At 41.8% G+C, this 21,264-nt stretch overlaps 1 protein-coding gene across 1 annotated transcript in view; it reads right to left on the bottom strand.

Annotated features, from left to right (window-relative positions):
* LOC121287742 (heparan sulfate glucosamine 3-O-sulfotransferase 3B1-like) overlaps positions 1-21,264 on the bottom strand; it is a 197,838-nt gene that overhangs the window by 101,379 nt on the left and 75,195 nt on the right. The window lies entirely within an intron of this gene.

Below are 21,264 nucleotides of genomic sequence, written 5' to 3'. Positions count from 1 at the left end.
TGCCACCACCTGCAGTGGATCAGACAGTTAGATGTGGTCACCAGATTGTGATCCTAAGGCTACTCTAAAGCTATGTCCCACCGAGGTGTGTCTCTCTGTGCTGGTGGAGGGTGTGGGTGAGAATTGTGTCTTCAGTAAAGGTCCCTTCAGATTCCTCTTTGGAGGTTTCTTCAGGGCTTGATTGGAGGCCCTTGGTCATGGACTCCTTCGGCTGTTCCCCTGATGTGCCTGTGAAAGCAAGAAGAGGTAATTAGTGCATGGCAGGGGACTGCGGAACAGGAGAAGTGGCTCACAGCACAATTGTCTGATGGATGTTGCACTGCTGGATCCTTATTCGCTAGAGCACCGCTGACCTCATTATCAGCACTGGATGATCCAGATCTTGGTCGGCCAGCTTGATGGCTCTATATTTAAAGCCCTTGAGGACCTTGATTTCAGGCACTCCTCCACCAATCTGTGACCCTTCTCTCTTGTGTGCCAGCTTATCCAACATGAATACCGATGGGGGGAATATAAGCGGGACGCCTGCCAGACCAGACGATAAGAATGCCTGGCATGTGTGGGTGGTGAGTGGTGCCATGAATGGGATGAGGATGTGCGTGAAAAAGTGAACGGTGATGACTTTTGAACTGGCAGTGACAGAGATCCCTGTGGATGTGTGATGGGTTTGTGAGTGTGTGAGATGAGTCATGAGAAGAGTGACTTATCCTGCAGAACAGAGGAGATCATTCATCCTCTTATAGCGCTGGATGGCTGTTCACTTTTGCAGGGCGTTGGCACTGACCACTGCTGCAACTGCCTTCCAAGCTGGATTGGTGATGTTACTGCCCTTCCTGTGGCCAGACTGGAGTTAGAAAACATCACGGTGGGCCTCCAGGGCATCTAAAAGGCACTCGAGGGATGTGTCATGAGACCGGGGTGGGGAGGGGGGTGCTGCAGTGTTCTTGCCTTTTGGGGCCATCTCTTCTGTGTAGCAGTCCTAGACTGGAAGGTGTGCACGTGGCTGCACTTTAAATATGGCACCTGGCGTGATTAAGCCATGAGGCGATAGCGTGGCAGGCGAATGAGAGCGTGCCCACCATCGAAACCATGTGTTTCTCAGGAATGCACGATTAATGTGGTGAGTTTGGGATGATACGGCGTGAATCTGGGATGATTCTACCCTGTGTTTTAACTTTTGCAAGCACAGGCTGATTAGGTACGGTCTGTACCTTGCCTGTTGCGAATAGCGACTGGGACATATTTCCAAGTTAGGACGGCGAGTGGCTTGGAGGGAAACTCCCACACGTCTGCTGCCCTTGATCTTCTAGGCGGTAGAGGTCATGGGTTTGCAAGATGTTGTTGAAGGAGCTTTGGTGAGTTGCTACAGGGCATCTTGTAGATGGTACACACTGCTGCCACTGTGCACTGGTGGTGGAGAGAATGATTGTTTAAGGTGATGAACGGATCGCTGATCAAGCAGGCAATTTGTCCTGGATGATCTCAAAATTCTTGTGTGTTGTTGGATTAAGTGTAAATTTTGGTTTTATGCTTCTGGTTGCACCTAATATAGCTAGAAATACTCAGCCAATAACTGTAAATACATGCAGGGTGGAATCTCCATCAGTCGGTCACAATGATGACAGGAATCATGTACTTTTTACTTCACAACAGTCAAAGCAAAATTAAACATGGTGAGTTAACCATAGATGAAAATTGTTACAAGGTTAAATACTTCTATTAAACAGAAACCAAAAATTCCAAATCCATTTTCCATCCACAAATGAAGGCGGCATTAGGCCCAAATAAATGTATTTATTCAGAAAATCCTTAAAGGCCTCTTCACCCCCACTCCCATTACAGCAACCAATTGTTTCTTCAATGAATTCAATGGTTTGCCTCACTACACTATCTGTAAGTGTATCCCACTAATTGATCACTTATTGCATGAAGAATTAAGGAGCAATCAAATAGAATTTACAGCACAAAAAATCTGGCCCAATTGGCCTCTGCCGGTGTTTATGCTCCACTCAAGCCTCCTCTCACCCTCCTTCAACGCACCATATCAGCCCATCCCTTTATTTATTTCTTCCTCAAGTGCTTGTTTCGTTTTCTCTTGAATGCATTTTCTTTTACTACTTCATGTGGTAAAGTGTTCGATATTCCAGCCAGACCATCTAAAGGAGGTTTTCTTGAATTCCTAGTGATTATGGTGCATTTATGGTCCCTAGTTTTGGACTCACCCAGTTGTGAAAGATCTACTCTATCAAGCCTTTTCATAACTTTAAAGGCCTCTGTTAGGTCACCCCTTAGTCTTCTCTTTACTTGAGAAAGAGAGAGCCCCAGCCTGCTCAACTTTTCCTGATAGATATAAGCTTTTATAGTCATGGAAGCAAGTGTGACTATCACTGTGAACTTTGCTGAAAAAAGTCCACCATTCACATCGAAAGCACTGGGCTAACTTTCTTTCAGACACTGACTGACCTGTGTCCATTTCCAGTATTATTTTCTTTTATTTCAGACTTCTAGCATCGTAGTTTCTCTCTGTCAGGGTGTCATCTTATCCAAAAACAAAAATACCTGGAAAAGCAGGACAAGCTACCCTTAATGTCCCCATTAGCACATTCCTTAGATAATATCACCACCGTCAACACCCCTTTGTCCTTTTGTCTATGACATCTTTGGCAATCTCTTCTTTGCCTCCACCTATACTGGCCCGCTATCCAGCTCCACCTGTCCCATCCCCCTCTACCAGCTTATATTTCACCACATTTCTCTTATTTCCTTAGTTCTGATGAAGAGTCATTCGGACTCGAAATGTCATCTGTATCCCTCTCCGCAGATGCTGTCAGGCCTGCTGAATTTTTCCAGCTATTTTTGTTTTTGTTTCAGATTTCCAACATCCGCAGTACTTTGCTTTTGTCATCTTATCCAATAGGACTAATGAAAATACGGGCTGGATTTTGCCATTTGCACTGTACATAGGACAAATCTGTCTTGTAATGTAAAGTTACGGTCACAGTGTATTTTTCATTGAAATAGGGTCAAACACTTTTTTTTTAAAACAAGGAGAATTGGAGTGGGGGTGAAGAGGCCTTTAAGGTTTTTCTGAATAAATACATGTAATTGGACCTAATGCCTTCCTCATCCATGGATGGAAATTGGAATTGAAATTTTTCGTTTCTGTTTAATAGAAGTATTTAACCGTGTAACAGTTTTCATCTATGATTAAATCATCATGTTTAATTTTGCTTTGTCTGTTGTAGTAAAGTAAATAGCACACAATTCCTGTTATCTTTGTGGAACCTCTATCCTGAGCCCTAAGATGTGTGTGTCAACAGTTATTTGTTGAACGTTTCTAGCTATAATTAGTTTATTAAGGGCCATACAACAAGACCTCACTAGCCCATAAAAATATTGAAGACCTTCCTGTCTGCTCCAGTAGTTAGAGGACAACAGCATTTCGCACATTCGTTTGTAGCTGTGACTGTTCAGATCTGCAGTTCCTAAACAAACTAGATTTTTAAAAACACGTTCACTGCACCAAGCTGTTTTGATGGATTCAATATCTTCATGAAGTCCTAACAATGAAAGCGTGATACAAAAGGACAAAATCAATTAGTTAAAATGTTGAAGACACTTTAATGAGATTTTCTTTTTCCAGCTTTAGAAAGCTTGCGCCTCCCTTTCCAAAAATAACATTCTACATATTTCTATAAATGTCTCACACATGTGCTGCTTGGCTTTAATTCAACACAAACAGATTTTGCCTCAAACAGCAGCACAAAGACAGAGATAGAGCAATTAAAGTATTAATCGCTTACAAAGCATTCGTGGAATAAACATAATCATTATTCAGAACTTCAGCAAGAAAAATGAGTAGCAGGCTTGTACTGAAGACAAAAAGAATTCCATAGCTGCCATAAACATATCAATGAAGATTTTTAATGGAACTTCTCAATGCTTCATTCCTTACACGTATCTATTAGGAGTTGAAGAAACAGTTGTTGAAACGTAAGCCTTTATTTTTCCTTTCAGGCATTTTGATAAATGCTATCATAAAGGGAATGGGTATATTTGAACTCAAAGACCTTTACTCCAAGACACACACCTATTGTGTTTTATTTTCTGAAATAAATTATAAAGCAAACACTACCAATGCAATCAACTGCAGAGGAAATTATCCTTCCAAATATAAACAAGCTCAAGAATAAAAGACCCTGGAATGAAAGATTCATGCTGTTCCATTATTGTGGAATTAACATTTATTTTTTTCCATGTCCTAAAATATGCAATTCCCACCTATACCAAGGAACTTTCAAATAAACGCTTCCATCTATATGGCACCTTTCAAATTTCCTCACCATGTAAAGAAGGTTTTCTTGAGAGATGAAGGGAGAGAGAAGGAGGGGGAGAGAGAGAGGGGAGAGAGTAAGGAGAGAGAGAGTGAGAGAGAGCAGGGAGAGGCGGTGTTGCATGGAAAGAGAGAGAGAGAGACAATTGGTTATATATAGCTTGAGGGGTACTTCTTCACAAGCATGGGCCTCCCCCCTCTATGAACTATCACAGCCAGTATGACGATTAAGCCCACGTTGTAGACATCATTCTATATTTCCCCCTAGCCAATTAGCCAACTGAGCTAACCACCCTCCCACCTGGCACTAAAAATGTCAAAATAATTACATAGCAGAGTTCATCCAGCACCTCAATACTGAACTGCTCTTATCAGAAGCAACTCAGAATATGTACTGAGCCAAACGTGGGTGGTCAAGTTCACAACAATCCCAAGCCAAACACAGACTCAGTTTCCTATTTCTCTTTTTCAACAGGAAGATGTTCCTCTGAACCAGAGAAGAGAGCTATCCCCTCAGTTGAACACAGTGTAGGCTTAATTGGCTTGGTTCAGGTCTGATAAAATAGAGCTAATAACCAAACAAGGACTACAACAAAAATGCAATACCTGAGAGGAAAATAGCAAAATAACATCCTTAAATTGTTAACTCCATGTAACTGTAATATTTCCAAGTTTGCTGATGACACAAAACTTGGTGAGAATGTGAGTTGTGAGGGGGGGATACAAAGAAGCTGCAAAGGGATTTAGAAAGGCTAAGTGAGTGAGCAACAACAAGGCAGATAGGATATAATGTGGGAAAAGTGTGAAGTTAGCCATTTTGGTGGGAAAAACAGAAATGCAGGGTGTTTCTTAAATGGTGAGAGACTGGGGAGTGTTGATGTCCAAAGGGACCTGGGTGTCCTTGTTCAACAGTCACTGAAAGCTAACATGAAGGTACAGCAAGAAATTAGGAAGGCAAGTGTTATGTTGGCCTTAATTGCAAGAGGAATTGAGTACAGAAGTAAAGAAGTGTTGCTGCAATTGTATAGAGCAATTGTATTGTATGTAGTTTTGGTCTCCTTACCTAAGGAAAGATATACTTGCCATACAGGGAGTGCAACGAAGGTTCATCAAACTAATTCTTGGGATGGGGGGAGAAAGATTAAATAGACTGGACCTTTGTTCTCTGGAGATTAGCAGAATGGGAAGAATCTCATTGAAGCATACAAATTTCTTACAGGACTCGACAGGGTAGATGTAGGAAAGATAATTCCCCTGGTTGTGATGGGGGGAGGTGGGGGTGAAGGGAGGACAAGAAAAGGGGACAGAGTCTCAGAATAAGGGGTAGGGCATTTAGGACCAAGATGAGGAGGAATTTTAGCGAATCTTTGGAATTCTCTTCCCCAGAGGACTGTATAGGCTTAGTCATTGAGTATGTTCAACCGAATCACAGAATCTTTACACTGCAGAAGGAGGCCGTTCGGCCCATCGGATCTGCACTGGCTCTCTGACAGAGCATTCTACCTAGTCCCGCTCCCTTGCTTTATCCCCCTAATCTTGTACATTCTTTCTTTTCAGATAGCAATCCAATTCCCTTTTGAATACGTCGATCAAACCCATCTCCACCACGCTCTCAGGAAGTTCGTTCCAGACTCCAACCACCCTCTGGGTGAAAACATTTTTCCCTCATATTGCTAGTACTCCTTTTGCCAATTGTTTTGAATCTGTGTCCTCCTGATGCTTTCTTGAGTGGGAACAGTTTCTCACTATTTCCCTGTCCATACCCCTCAAGATCTTGAATACCTCAATCAAGTCTCCTCTCAGCCTTCTTTTCTCCAAGGAAAACAGCCTCAACCTCTCCAATCCATCCTCATAGCTACAGTTCTTCATCCCTGGAATCATTCCTGTGAATCTCCTCTGTACTCTCTCCAAAGCCTTCACATCCTTCCTCAAGAATGGTGCCCAGAACTGGACGCAATACTCCAGATGAGGCCTAAATGGTGTCTTATACAAGTTCAACATGACCTCCTTACTCTTGCGCTCAATGTCCCTATTAATAAATATACTATATGCTTTATTAACTGCTCTCTCAACAGGCCCTGCTATTTTCATTGACCTATGTACATATACATCAAGGTCTCTCTGTTCCTCCGCCTCCTTTAGAGTTTCTCCTTTTATTTTATGCTGTCTCTCCATATTCTTCCTGCCAAAATGATCACCACAGACTTCTCTGCATTGAGCTTCATTTGCTACTTGTCTGCCCAATCTACCAACATGTCTAATGTCCTTTTGAAGTTCAAGACTATCCTCATTACAGCTGACAATGTTACCAATCTTCGTATCATCTTAAAATTTTAAAATCATGCCCTGCACGCCACAGTCTAGCTCACTAATATATATCAGGTAGAGCAAAGGTCCCAACATTCACCCCTGGGGAATCCCACTATAGACCTTCCTCCAATCTGAAAAACACCATTTATCACTACTTTGTTTCCTGTCGCTCAGCCAATTTCTTATCCACGTGCCTACTTTTCTTTTTATTCCAAGACCTAGAGTTTTGCTCACAAGTCTGTTGTGTGGCACTGTATCAAATGCCTTTTGAAAATCCATATACATCACATCAACAGCATTGTCCTTATCAACCTTCTCTGTTACCTCTTCAAAAACTCCAGCAAGTTAATTAAACATGATTTTCCCTTGATGAACACATGCTGACTTTCCTTAAGTATCCTGCACTTGTCTAACTGACTGTTAAGAAACAGCTCTGAAGAGGAGTCATACAGACTCGAAATGTTAACTCTTTCTCTCCACAGATGCGGTTAGGCCAGTTGAGTTTTTCCAGTACTTTCTGTTTTTGTTTCAAATTTCCGGCATCTGCGGTATTTTGCTTTTATTTAAGTGACCATTCATTTTTCCCCAAACCATAGTTTCCGGAAGTTTCCCTACCACCGAAATCAAACTGATTGGCTGTGGTTGCTGGCTTTATCCTTACACTCCCTTTAGAACACGGGTGTAACATTCACAATTCTCCAGTCCTCCGGCACCTCCTCTGTGTCTAAGGAAGGCTGTTATGATTATTACCATCGAATTGAAGTTTCTCTTCAATTTCCACTCTCACTTCCCTCAGTACCCTTGGTTGCATCTCATCCCGTCCTGGTACCTTATCTATTTTAAGTAATGAAGGCCTCACTGACACATCCGCCTTTTCAATTGCAAATTCTTCTAGTGTACCAGATACCTCCTTTTTCACCTTGGCCTGGGTAGCATCTTCTTCCTTTGTACCTGTGCTATTTCTGCTGTCACCACGTGAGAGCCTCCTTTTTAAAAATTGCTTATCGGCCCTACTCTTTCATTTCACATCCTTTTATTATTTATATACTTGTAGAAGACCTTGGGATTCCCTTTTATGTTCACTGCCAGCCTCTTTCTTGCTTTCCTTATTAGTTTTTTCATTTCCCCTATGGTCCTTCTGTATTCAGCCTGATTCTCCATTGTATTTCTACCCGACATCTGTTGTACATGCACTTCTTCCCTTTCATCTTCATCTCTATCTCTCTCATCATCCAGAGCGCTCTGGATTTATTTGTCCTACCTTTCTCCTTCAGGGGAATATACATTGACATTGTCTACAATACTGCTTCTTTGAAGGTGGCCCATTGTTCAGCCACTGTCTTTTCTGCCAAGATTTAATTCCAACTCACTCGACTCAGATGCATTCTCCATCCCATCGAAGTTGGCTTTCCCCCAATTAATTATCCTTGCTCTAAATTGTTCCCTGACCTTTTCCATGGCCAACCTAAACCTTATGATACATTGGTCACTGTCCCGTAGAGGCTCTCCCACTGATATTTGATCCACTTGAGTCAACTCATTTCCCAGAACCAGGTCCAACAGTGCCTGCCATCTCAATGGATCGGAATTATACTGCTGCAGAAAAAGATCTTGAACACGGTCCAGGAACTCTCGCCCCTCTTGTCCTTTTGCACTATTCCTATCCCAATCTATGTTTGGATAATTGAAGACTTCCATTATGATGACTCTATAATTCTTGCACCTCTCTGTAATTTCTTTGCAAATTTGTTTCTCCACATCCCTTCCACTAGCTGGTAGTCTAGATACTACACCGATCAACATTATAGCAGCTTTTTAATTCTTTACTTCTAGCCAGAGAGATTCTGTCCTTGACCACTTTAGAACATCCTCTCTCCCCAGCACTGTAATGTTATCTTTAATCAGTACTGCCACTACCCCCCCACTTTTATTCCTTTCCTGTCTCTCCTACGTCCAGTTCTGCCCTTTTTTGAGCCAGGTCTCTGTTACAGCAATATCTTAATTCCATTTGTCAACCTGTGCCTGCAGTTCACCAATCTTATTAATCACACTCTGTGCATTCACATACATGTACATTAACCCTGATTTAGGCTTTTTTTACTTTCCCCCTTACTCTGACCCCATCTAATGACTTATTATTGCCTACTCTATTTCTATCAACTCTCCAAGTATTCTATCTGCTTTGATACTACTCTTTGATATTTCCTCCTGATTAGTTAATACTCTTGACTTCCCGCTGCCAGTTTTTCTCCTCTCTGCTCAGTTTCCTTCAGGTTCCCATCCCACTGTTAATCTAGTTTAAACCACCCCCCCCCCGCCCACCCCCCCAACAGCACGAGCAAACCTCCCCGCGAGGACATTAGTCCCAGTCCTGTTAAGGTGTAAGCCGTCTTTCTTGTACAGGTCCCACCCACTCCAGAACTAGTCCCAATGCCTCAGAAATCTAAAGCCCTCCCACCTATTCCATTTCTCCAGCCACATGTTGAACTGCTCAATGTTTCTATTCTTATGCTCACCAGCACGCAGCACTGGGGCTAATCTAGAGATTAAAGCTCATGCGATCCTGCTTTTAAATTTCCTTCCTAACTCCTTAAAAATCTACTTTCAGGACCTAATCCCTTTTCCTACCTATGTCATTGGTCCTAATGACATTGAGAGTTTGAAGAGAGACCCTATAAAGCAGCAGGAGTTCAGGAAGGGAGAGTGTCCATAAAGCAGCGTGAGTTTAAAGAGAGAGAGACCCTATAATACAACAGGAGTTCAGAGAGGGAGAAAGCTCATAGAGCAGGAGTTCAGAGAGGGAGAGTGTCCATAACGCAGCAAGAGTTCAGAGAGTGAGAGAAAGCGCCCATAAAGCAGTGGGAGTTTGGAGAGAGAGAGAGCCCATAAAGCAGCGGGAGTTCAAAGAGAGAGAGAGAGAGAGAGAGAGTCACATGACCTCTATTCACCCTTCCCCAAAAGAATGTCCTGTAGCCGGTCTGACATCCTTGACCCTGGCACCAGGGAGGCAACATACCATTCAGGAGTCACATCTATGGCCGTAGAGACGTCTGTCCGCTCCTCTAACTATGGAATCCTCTACCACCATAGCACTTCACTCTTCCTCCTCCCCTTCTCTGCAGCTGAGCCACCTGTGGTGCCATGGACCTGGCTCTTGCTACAGTCCTCTGAGGACCCATCTTGTTCACCAGTATCCAAAATGGAAAAGCGGTTAGAGAGCGAGATAGGGATTCCTGCGCTACCTGCCTGTTTCTCTTAGATACACTGGCAGTCATGCATTCCGTCTCTGCCTGTGTACTTCTTAGCTGCGGTATCCACCTCTTTAAGCATGCTATCTACATAATCCTTGGCCTTGCGGATGCACCACAGTGACTTCAGCCACTATTTGAGTTTTGCTTCCCGGAGCTCAAATTTCGGCAGCTGGTGACACTTCCTGCAGATATAGTCAGAGGGCACTTTGTGGCTGCACGATTTCTCACATCCCATAGGTGCATATTCCACATGGCTGAGGTGCACTGACATACCTTAGATTTTATATAAAGTGTTTACTACAGTATGGTATAACATAATACCTCACCTGTCACTCACCAATCGTCTCCTCTTTGCCGAATCCGGAAAGGTCTACACTTATCAACCATTCAACGTATGGGACTCCTATGATGTCACTTATAGATTTTATCTGTACTCCTGGCTCACTCCCTTTGTCGCTGCTTTGCCGACTCTCCCTCTCTCTGAGCTCCTGCTGCTTTATGGGCTCTCCAACTCTCCAAAATTCTGCTGTTATATGGGCTCTCTCTCTCTCTCATTGAACTCCTGCTGCTTTATGGGCTTGCTCTCTCTCTCTGAACACCCACTGCTTTATGGGCTCTCTCTCTTGCTCTCTGAACACCCACTGCTTTATTGGCTCTCTCTCTCTCTCTTTCTGAACTCCCACTGCTTTATGGACTCTCTCTTTCACCCTCCGAACTCCAGCTGCTTTATGGGCTCTCTCTCTCTCTCTGAACTCACACTGCTTTATGGGCTCTCTCTCTACCTTACCGAACTGCCGCTGCTTTATGGGCTCTCTCTCTCTCTCTCTCTCTCTGAACTCCTGCTGCTTTATGGGCTCTCTCTCTTTCTGAACTCCTGCTGCTTTATGGGTTCTCCGTCTCCCTCACCGAACTCCCAAGGCTTTATGGTCTCTCTCTCTCAATTCCTGGTGCTTTATGGGCTTTCTCTCCCTTGCTCTCCAAATTCCGGCTGCTTTATGGGCTCCCTGTCCCTTTGAACTCCCATTGCTTTATCGGCACCCTCTCACTCACTCTGAACTCCCGCTGCTTTATGGGCTCTCCCTCTCTCTCTCTCGCTCTGAACTCCCAATGCCTAATGGGCTCTCTCAACTCCCACCTCCTTATGGGCTCTCTGTCTCTCTCTGTCTTTGAACTCCCGTTGCTTTATGGGGTCCCTCTCTCTCTGAACTCCTGCTGCTTTATGGGCTCTCTCTTTCTCAACTCCGGCTGCTTTATGGACAACCAATTAATTCATGGCTTTCCTGTAATGTCTGTCCCTGATGCATTCTCCAACCAGGTTTGCCCTCTGCCTCTCTCCTGCATAAGAGAGAGATGGATAGATCTATAGCTATTAAAGATATCAAGGGATATGAGGATAGTGCAGGAAAATGGTCTTCAGGTAGGAGGTCAGCAATGATCTAGTTAAATAGTGGAGCAGGCTCAAGGAGCCAAATGGCCTACTCCTGCTCTTATTTCCTATGCACCTATGTTACTCCATACTGCAGGTAACTGTGGATGAGGTGAATCTTGCCCATTTAAGTTTTTGCATCGAAATGAGCAAATTCTAGCAGAAAGTATGTGCTGCCCGCTCAACCATTTGTCGTTTTGACTGTCCCCCAACCCCAGCTGTGCCCATAAGAAACTCTTTAATGTCACTTCCTATATAGTGGAATGAAAAGTAAATCAGCCAAACTTAGGAATAAATCCTTGCTGACAGGGAAATGAAGGAGTAGCCTAACCATTGATATACCTGGGTACTTGAGAGAAGCAAAATTCTTATGACCCTTTCTGAAATACATAAAGTCTTTGTGGCTAACCTCATAAGTGACCCTCTGACAGTAAAGCATCTTGACACAGCAGGAACAGTTTAGGCATAAGAAAAGCAATAATGTTCCCTTCAGTCAGCTAATGGTTCACACAAACATGATATCGTTGAACAAAGCATCATCTGAACTAAATCATACCTGACAGTTACTGTGCAGGAGGGAGAGGCACTGAGGACTGCGAAGAAATCCAAATGTTTTGGAAACAGCTCAACCTATTGACATTGGATAATTGGCATCAGAGTAAACACTGAAAAATGTTGAGCAGATTAAGTCAAGCATTTCTGGAAATTGGATATTCCCCACCTTCCCTCCACTGCCTTATAGTTAAGGGGAAACAACTGTAGCTGAAGTTCCACTGCCATCTTGACCCAACGTGGTTTTGAGTGTGCACTGAAAGCAGTATAACTCAAGTCATGTGATGCAAGGCTCCCTCTAGTATTCCATCTCAACCCATTGAGCTTCTCATTGAATGGGATGGAACTGCAGTCTATTGTGGCTCCTGGTCACTTTATAACTGTGGCATTCATTCTCTTTAATGTCAATGAGAAAATGGTAACTATTGACTACCGTGCTCTCTTAATATTGAGAAAAATGACTGCCAGAGGAGCATCTGCGGGATGCATGTACTGGAGTAACATGACCTCACCCTTTGTTATAGTGTGGTTCAGCTTGATCTCGACTGCTGTGATTCATTGGTACTAGAAAGTTAAAGAATCAATGAAACAGCCAAACAAGAAATAAACAGCAAATTGTTTACTGATGCCTTTCTGGGGAAGGGTGAAATTCCTTCAAGTCAAAAATGGGTAATTCTTTCTTCTCAAAAAGCCACTGAGAAAACCACATTTGCAGAAAACACAATTTAAAGCCTGACATTCCCGCATCTTCATTAGTGCGTCGTTCATTACAGAGAAAAGGAGGCACTTCTCCTGTTTCCAATTAAAAGAGGAATTTCAACCCCATGGTCAGAATCGACACAATTCATTATTTATGTTGTCAGAGGTTTCAGTTCAAACTTCAGCCAAGTTGATCAGAGTGGAATATTTAGATGAAATAACTGTTTGCTACAGCAGTAACCTCTTTTATATAATAAAATTGGAAAACAGGATGCTCATAACTTTGAGCATCTTAGTTATTGTGCTGTCTATTTTATCTTACAGTAAGGCCACTTCTGGCTCCAAATAGATAGAGCAAATCCAAAGAGGCAAGCAATGCCCAGAGAAATGTCCATAGCAAAGAAACCAAAATGGTTCAAGTATGATGAATAAACAGAATAATAAGTGACTCATGAGAGTCAGCATCAAGCATTTTCATTAATAATGATAAAGTCAAAAGTATAACATTTGGAAATACGTGAAAAAACATTTTTAAAAAATCTCTATTCAACAGAATAACATTCTGCGGCAAAGAATTAACTTCTGTGTTTGGTGCAAAATCTGGTAGATTTTAAGTAATTCATGTTACAAGTATAATGTAGTGAGCAGGACACAATTCCTATGAACAGAGGAAAATTAGGGCATTTTTGTCCTCAAGCCAGTAAAGCACAGATAAACAAGGCTGAACTCTAGGGGAATTTTCATACAATTTATAAAGGAGAAAAAAAAAATCACGCCATTAATCTTTTACAGAAAGCAACAGCATGATACCCCCAGGGACAAAATTATAAAACATCACTCTGGTCAAACAAAATACTTTTTGCTGATGGTTTACATCAGTTCATGCACTTTCTAATTTACAAATTGCAGAATTTCACTGACAATCTCATTAGACTGTTAATAAGCCCAAATACTGTAGGTCTGTTAAACTGATAGTGGAGCTAATCAGATGTACTGTTAATGCTGAAAATGCTGGAAATGTGTAGCAGATCAGTGAGCTGAGGTGGAGAGTATACAGAACATTTTGAACCAGTCTTCACAGGTGTTGGTTGTCCTGCTGTGTGCTAGCAGCATTTGCAGGTTTTGAAAAATTCTTTTGAGAAATATTTAAGGACAGAAATCTGCATTAAAATACTGGGTGATTTTATATCACTTACGTAGTGGGTATGAGTCTGAAGTGGTTTTTAGCTTTACATAAGAAATAGGAGCAAGAGTAGGCCATAAGGTCCATTGTGCCTGCTTTATCTTTCAATCAGATCATGTCAGAACTTCCACATCATCTCCACTTTCTTGTCCTATGCCCATTTCCCTTCATTCCCTTCATGCCCAAAAATCTATCAGTCTGAGCCTTGAAAATACTCACTGACTGAACATCCACAACTCCCTAAGGCAGAGAATTCCAAAGATTCACAATTACCCTGTGAGTGAAGAAATTGCTCATCTCAGTCCTGAATGGTTGACACAATCCGAGACTATGATCCCTGGTTCGAGGTTCTCCAGCAAAGGGAAACAGTCTCTCAGCATCTACCCTGTCAAGTCCTCTAAGAATTTTATATGGTTAAATGAGATCACCTTTCATTTTCCTAAATACCAGAGAATATAGACCCCATCTACCTGATTCCTCTTCATAGGATAGTCCTCTCACCAGGAATCAGCCTCATGAACCTTCATTATACCATCCCTCAAGTATTATCCTTCCTAGAGTAAGGACCCCAAAACTGTACACAGTACTCCAGGTGCCGTCTGACCGAAGCCCTATATAACTGCAGCAAGACTTCCTTATTCTATATTCCATTTTCTTTGCTATCAAAGATAACATACCATTGCCTTCTGAATTGCTTGCTGTACCTGTATGTTAATTTCCAGTTATTCATATGCAAGGACACCCAAATCTCTCTGAATACCATTTTCCACGCTCTCACTTTTTAAAAAATATTCTGCTTTCCCATTCCTCCAACAAATAATCCTTTGGTAGTACAGAACTTGAGTATTACTAAAGAGAGTGCTGTTTGGTTGGCAAGTGGACCCTCGCCAACTAATCAGCACTCTCTTCACATACAGTATAAATTGTTGTTTTCCCCTTATATCGGTATTCTTGCGAAGTGTCCTGATGATCTGCCAACATATTGTCTAATCACTGACCTGACTCCATCCCTTTAACACCCTCTGTGTGCTCATCACATTTCTACCCTCGCTTCACTCTGAAGAGCCATACGGATTTGAAACGTTAACTCTGTTTCTCTCCCCACAGATGCTGCCAGATCTGCTGCGATTTTTCCAGCATTTTCTGTTTTTCTTTCAGAGTCCCAGCATCCACAGTATTTTGCATTTATTTTTGAGGGAGAAAGAATACCTGTAGAGGATTACAATGGTAGATTTAGATGAGAAAAGATGAGAGAAGGCTCGAGTGGGGCTTAAATCTCAGCATGGACCAGTTGGGCTGAATAGCCTGTTTGTGTCATATATCCTATGTAATCCTATGTATGTAATCCTCAATCCATACTAATTATATTACCACCAATTCCAGGAGTCCTAATTTTATGCTACAACCTCATGTGTAGCACCTTGTTAAATACCTTCTGAAAATATCATAGAAAAACCTGGGTATAAAGTTATCAAAATTAGTGCTTTTTATTTGCAAAAATAGTGGATTGGCTTTGACAAGCACTTTTACACCTCATATTACAAAAATCCCTACCATGGAAAAGGGTTCTCTTAGACTCGCTCCTGTTTTGCCAAATAGGCCTAATTTAGGCGGCACAAATCCCAAAAATCAATTTTAAATTGATCCACGCAAGTTGAGTTAGTGTCAGGACCTGCAATATTGACTCAGCAATGGCCAGAAGTCACCGTGCCCATGGGCAGACGTGAAGGGGCAGTGCTGCCTCCAGTGCCACTGCTTACACTTCCTTCCCGCAGCACCCAGGAGTCAGAAACTGCGAGTGGAAATCCTTCCTAAAGAGGGTTAGCTCCTGTGAAGCCATTGAACGCTGTCACTGTTTACGGGACAGGATTTCCTCCAATAGTAACCTTGATCTTGAATACAACACTGAAGTAAATGGCGTGTTACATCATGTTTTCTCTGCACTGGCTGTAGCACTAGGGCAAAGAAAGTATTAGAAAGTTCCCAGTGCTCCCAATCCCTTAAATGTCGATTTTAACTTTTGCTCACAAAGAGCTAACCATCCAATTAATTATCTGATAACATCTAACTACCATTTGGATGCTGGTTAGTTGTAGCTCTCTGCATGTGCCTAAGTATATATGGACAGAAACTGACTTTGACTGCCCAGAAAATTGGCAGTATAATGGAGGACTGTGCATAGCAGTTTAAAACTTGTGACATGGCTCTGCCCTGACAAAGACGGTCAATGTATGTCATATATAAAAACATAATTATAAGCAGGCATTTCTTACATTCTTCACGCTTTAAGTTGTTTTTTTATGTAAATTGTTTCCTTGTATAAAAATGTTACTATTGAATTAATCCTTTCTTATTCTGATATTTAACCTCAAATTTTTTTCTTCATCTATCTAGTGCCCAAACCCTTCACTGAGCTGTCAAGGAGACAGCAAAGTACAGCAAGTTATGAATTGAAAATACTTCAATTAAAAATCAGTTGGAATTCATGTCATTTTGGTCCTTTTTTCTATTTTGTAATATTTGATAAATTAAATACAATTCCTTATGTAATTGGACGGTTATAAGGGCCTTATATCCACAAGCCACATTATTAAATGAACCTCTAATGATGTAGCTGCTCCATAACTTAGTGTCAATTGAAGCATTAATTTATAAGTAATTAATTTATAATTATTAATTTATAACTTAGATCCTGAATAGGACAAAAATGCCTTTGGATTTTCACACCTGATTTATTCTCCACTAAGGTCATTTGAACTTTGGGTGGCATCGAATTGGCTGCACATCACAAGCCATGGCCCATCTTCCTTCCATGCTCAGCTGTGGGTCAGTGGTAACACTCTCACTTCTGAGTCAGAAGGTTCCAGGTTCAAGTCCCACTCCAGAGACTTGAGCTGACAATTCAGTGCAGTACTAAAGAGAGGTTAAACGGAGGCTCATCTGCCCTCTTGGGTGGATATAAAGATCCCATAACTCTATTTTTGAAGAAGAGCAAGGGAGATATCCCTGCTGTCCTGGACAATATTTATCCCTCAATCAGCATCACAAAAACAGGTGATCTGGTCATTATCACATCGCTATTTATGGGAGCTTGCTGTGTACAAATTGGCTGTCAGGTTTCCTAAATTACAACAGTGACTATAATTCAAAAGCACTTAATTGGCCGTAAAGTGCTTTGGGACATCCGTGGCCATGAAAGGTGCTATATAAATGCAAACATTTCTTTCACTCTCTTTGATTCGGCACTGTGCATAATGTGCATTTTAATTTGATATCGCTTTTCACAGCATCGTCCAGAGTCAAAATTAGTCACCAAATGCTTAGCATTTAGTCATGGACTCGAAACCAGTGCTGTGAATGTACCTTAATTTGCATAAACTGCTCCAGTTGTAATACCACAATTGACAGAACAAGGGTTTGTATGAAGGCAAGCAATTTTTAAAAACCTAGGATAACTGAGACAAATTAGGGCCTCAGCTGTCTCTTTTTCCAGAACATATAAATACAGACATCCCAGTGTGACCTAGCACTGGAGTGTGACCTCAATGGAGAGCTAGGAATTTGGTGAGTTGGAGTTAAAGAAGGGAGCTACTCCTTTGCTTTTTTACCCTGTCAGAATTGGTTCTTACACTACTGCAAGGGAAGAAGCTAGCAATTTGGTGGGTATCTGGTTAAGGCCTATTCTATTCCCAAGGTTTAAAATAGAATACGAAATGGTGGAAAGGTTAATAAAATATATAAAAGTAAAAATTAATTGAATAAAATAATTAAGGATGACAGGACAGGTGATGTGTCATGGCTGCAGCATCTGGGTACTCCTGGATGTCATTGTCATCAAGGGTAAACACATCTGCAGTGTTTGCGGTTCGGGAACTTTGACTCAGAGTTATTGAGCTGGAGCCAAGCTGCAGACACTGCAACACATCAGGGAATGGGAGGTTACCTGGACGCTTTGTACCAGGAGGGGTTCATGCCCCTCAGGATAGGGTCTTCTGATTTGGAAAGTGGTCAAGGACAGGATGGTATGACTGCAGCTGAGACAGGTAAGGAAACCCAGAGGGCAGGAGTGCTAGATCCTCAGCCTCTGAACTTGTCCAGCAGTTTTGAGGTTCTTTCAGCTTGTTTGGAGGAGAGTGGGGGCTGCAGGATGGATGAGCTAACTGACCATGGCTTTGCAGTACAGGAAGCCATGAAACTTGGGGGAGTAAAAAGGAATGTGGTGTAGTATGGGGCAGTATAGTGGAGATTGACACTGTTCTCTGCAGCAAAGAGCTAGAGTCCAAATAGCTTTGTTACCTGCCTAGTGCCAGGGTTTAGGACATCTGCTCAGGGCTGGAGAGGAACTTATAGTGGGAGGGGGAAGATTCAGTTGTTGTGGTCCACGTAATTACCATTGACATAGGTCAAACTAGGAAAGAGGCTCTGCATAGTCAGTATGAGGAACTCGGCAACAAATTAAGAAGCAGAACCTCAAAGGTAATAACCTCTGGATTATTACCTGAACCAAGTGCAAATTAGCATAGGACAAATCAGATTAGAGAAATGAATGCGTGGCTCAAAGACTGGTGTGGGAGAAACAGGTTCCAGTTCTTAGGGCACCAACAGCAGTACTGGGGAAAGTGGAGGCTTACCGTTGGGATGGTCTATACATGAACTGTGCTGGGGCCAGTGGTCTAGCAAGCTGCATAACTAGGGAAGTAGAGGCGGTTTTAAATACTTAAATAGTGGGGGGGGCAAGGGATCAAATTTGGGAAGATGTGATAAATCGAAGAGTGGAGACAAGGCAACAGAGAAAGGCATTAATGACATGACAGGAAGGGATAGAGTATACAAATCTAAGAGTGAATCAGCAGTTAAGACTAGAGGTTACAAAAATAATAAAAAGAGTGAACCTAAAGGCTCTGTGTCTGAATGCACGTAGCATCCGAAACAAAACAGATGACCTAATAGTGCAAATAGAAATATTAATAAGTACTATCTATTAGCCATTACAGAGACATGACTACGGGATGACATAGATTGGGACCTGAATATTGAAGGATATATGACATTTAGGAAAGACAGGAAGCTAGGAAAAGGTGGAGGGGTGGCTTTGTTAATTAATGATGGTATTAGAGAGGGATAACCTAAGTTTTAGAAACCAGGATGTAGAAGCCATTTGGGTAGAGAAGAGAAATGATAAAGGCAAGAAGTCATGTGTGGGAGTGGTGTACAGGCCCCCCAACAGTAGGTGGGGTAGAGGTTAAAGGAAGCAATAATGGAAGCTGGTCAGAAAGGTACGGCGATAATCATGAGGGATTTTAATCTACATGTAGACTGGAAAAATCAGATGAGGAGGTCATAGAATGTTTCCGGGATAGTTTCTTGGAACGGTATGTTATAGAGCCAACCTGAGAGCAGGCTATACTAGACCTGGTATTGTGCAATGAGATGGGATTAATTGATGACCTCATAGTGAATGCGCCCATGGGTAGCAGCGATCATAATATGATTGAATTTTACATTCAGCTTGTGGGAAAGAAGAGTGGGTCCAAGACTAGTATTTTAAACTTAAATAAGGATAATTATGAAGGCATGAAAGCCGAGCTATCTAACGTGAACTGGCAGATTAGGTTAAGCAATGCATTGGACAAGGGACTTGTGGAAATTGTCCACTTTGGCAGGAAGAATAAAAAAGCATTTTATCTAAATGGCGAGAGATTGCAGAGCTCTGAGATACAGAGGGATCTGGGTGTCCTAGTGCAAAAATCGCAAAAAGGTTAGTATGCAGGTACAGGAAATAATTAGGAAAGCTAATAAATAGAATGTTATCGTTTATTGTGTGGGGAATTGAATACAAAAATAGAGAGGTGATGCTTCAGTTATACAGGGCGTTGGTGAGACCATATCTGGAGCACTGTGTACAGTATTGGTCTCCTTATTTATCAAAAGATATAAATGCATTGAAAGCAATTCAGAAAAAGTTTACTAGATTAATACCTAGAACGAGTGGGTTGTCGTGTGAGGAAACGCTGTACAGGCTAGGCTTGTATCCGATGGAATTTAGAAGCGTAAGAGGCATCCTGATTGAAACATATAAGATCTTGAGGGATCTTGACAGATTGGATGTGAAGGGGATATTTTCTCTTGTGGGAGAATCTAGAACTAGGGGTCACTGTTTAAAAATAAGGGGTCACCCATTTAAGACAGATGAGGAGAATTTTTTTTTCTCAGAGGGCTGTAACTCTTTGGAACTCTCTTCCTCAAAAGGCAGCGGAAGCAGAGTCCTTGAATATTTTTAAGGCAGAGGTAGATAGGCTCTTGATAAGCAAGGGGGTGAAAGGTTATCGGGGGTAGGCAGAAATGTGGAGTTGAGTTTATAATCAGATGAGCCATGATCTTATCGAATGGTGGGGCAAGCTTGAAGGGCTGACTGGGATACTGCTCCTAGTTCATATGTTCAAAGAATGTTGGTCTAGGATTGTGTCTTTAAACTTTAGCCCATCCTAACAAACTTGAGATACTCAGAGCAAGGAGCTGCCTGGTTTGAATGGCCATAGTTTTCCAACCCATTGGTACCCATCCAACAGTGATAGGCGATTTCTTACTGCCTTTCTCTATTGGTTTGGATTGATGGACAAAATGCTGGAGTTAGTGCCAAGTCCAATGATCTTACTGAGACTTGCACTGTCAAGAGTAAAGAAGCAATCTTTTCAGAACACAGGTTGAAGTCCTAGATTTTGGTTTTAATATATTTATAAATGCATTGGAAAAAAAATCAGTTTAACACAATTTATTGACCTCAAATGTATAGAAAATAAGCCAGATAGGAATTCTGTCAATTTTACCCCACTGTTTAAAAAAAAAAACCAGGAGGACCAGAGAACAATGAATAAGTTCATGCAAACATTTACTGCATTTTCACATTATGTCGATGAGAGAACAACAGATTCATTTCAAATGGGGATTAACATAGTTTGTTCCATACCTTGAACCCACACAGCTCTGCAGAAGCCAAACACTTCCAATTCAATGACTCTTTCAGAGCTTGCTTTGGATGTAAGGGACACAATTTTTCATTTCACAGCCAGTGTTGATACCCTATAATTTCTGTCAGCCCCTGGATTTGTTTACCAGTTCCAACCTCAGTAGAAGCAACCCCATCTTTTAAATTAGCTGCTGCAGCAAATCAAGTAGGGAGGGCAGCTACAGCTTTATCCCGTACCCAGGTGAAACAATCACACCAAGAAAAAGATGATTACTAAATACAGTGCTATGTCATAAAAAGGTTTCTTTTTTTTGCACTTTTTAAAAAATTTATTCAGACTTTGGGTTTTCAACAAACTGCTTATCCTAGGATTAGATTTGGTGCTGTTTTGAGCTTATAGATGAGCCAAAAATGTCTCCAAATTTAGCAACGGAGAGGACCCTAAATGAATTGTGTTTTATTTTAAATCATATCACTAACAGGAAGAATCAGTTGTTTTAAATGCAGACCAGCTCATTAGAGTGCCCCTCTCTTGAAAACATC

The sequence above is a fragment of the Carcharodon carcharias genome, chromosome 15, assembly GCF_017639515.1.
Source record: "Carcharodon carcharias isolate sCarCar2 chromosome 15, sCarCar2.pri, whole genome shotgun sequence".
Lineage (NCBI taxonomy): Eukaryota > Metazoa > Chordata > Chondrichthyes > Lamniformes > Lamnidae > Carcharodon > Carcharodon carcharias.
The sequence above is the reverse complement of the archived record's forward strand: the minus strand, read 5'-3'. Positions and strand labels throughout refer to the sequence as shown.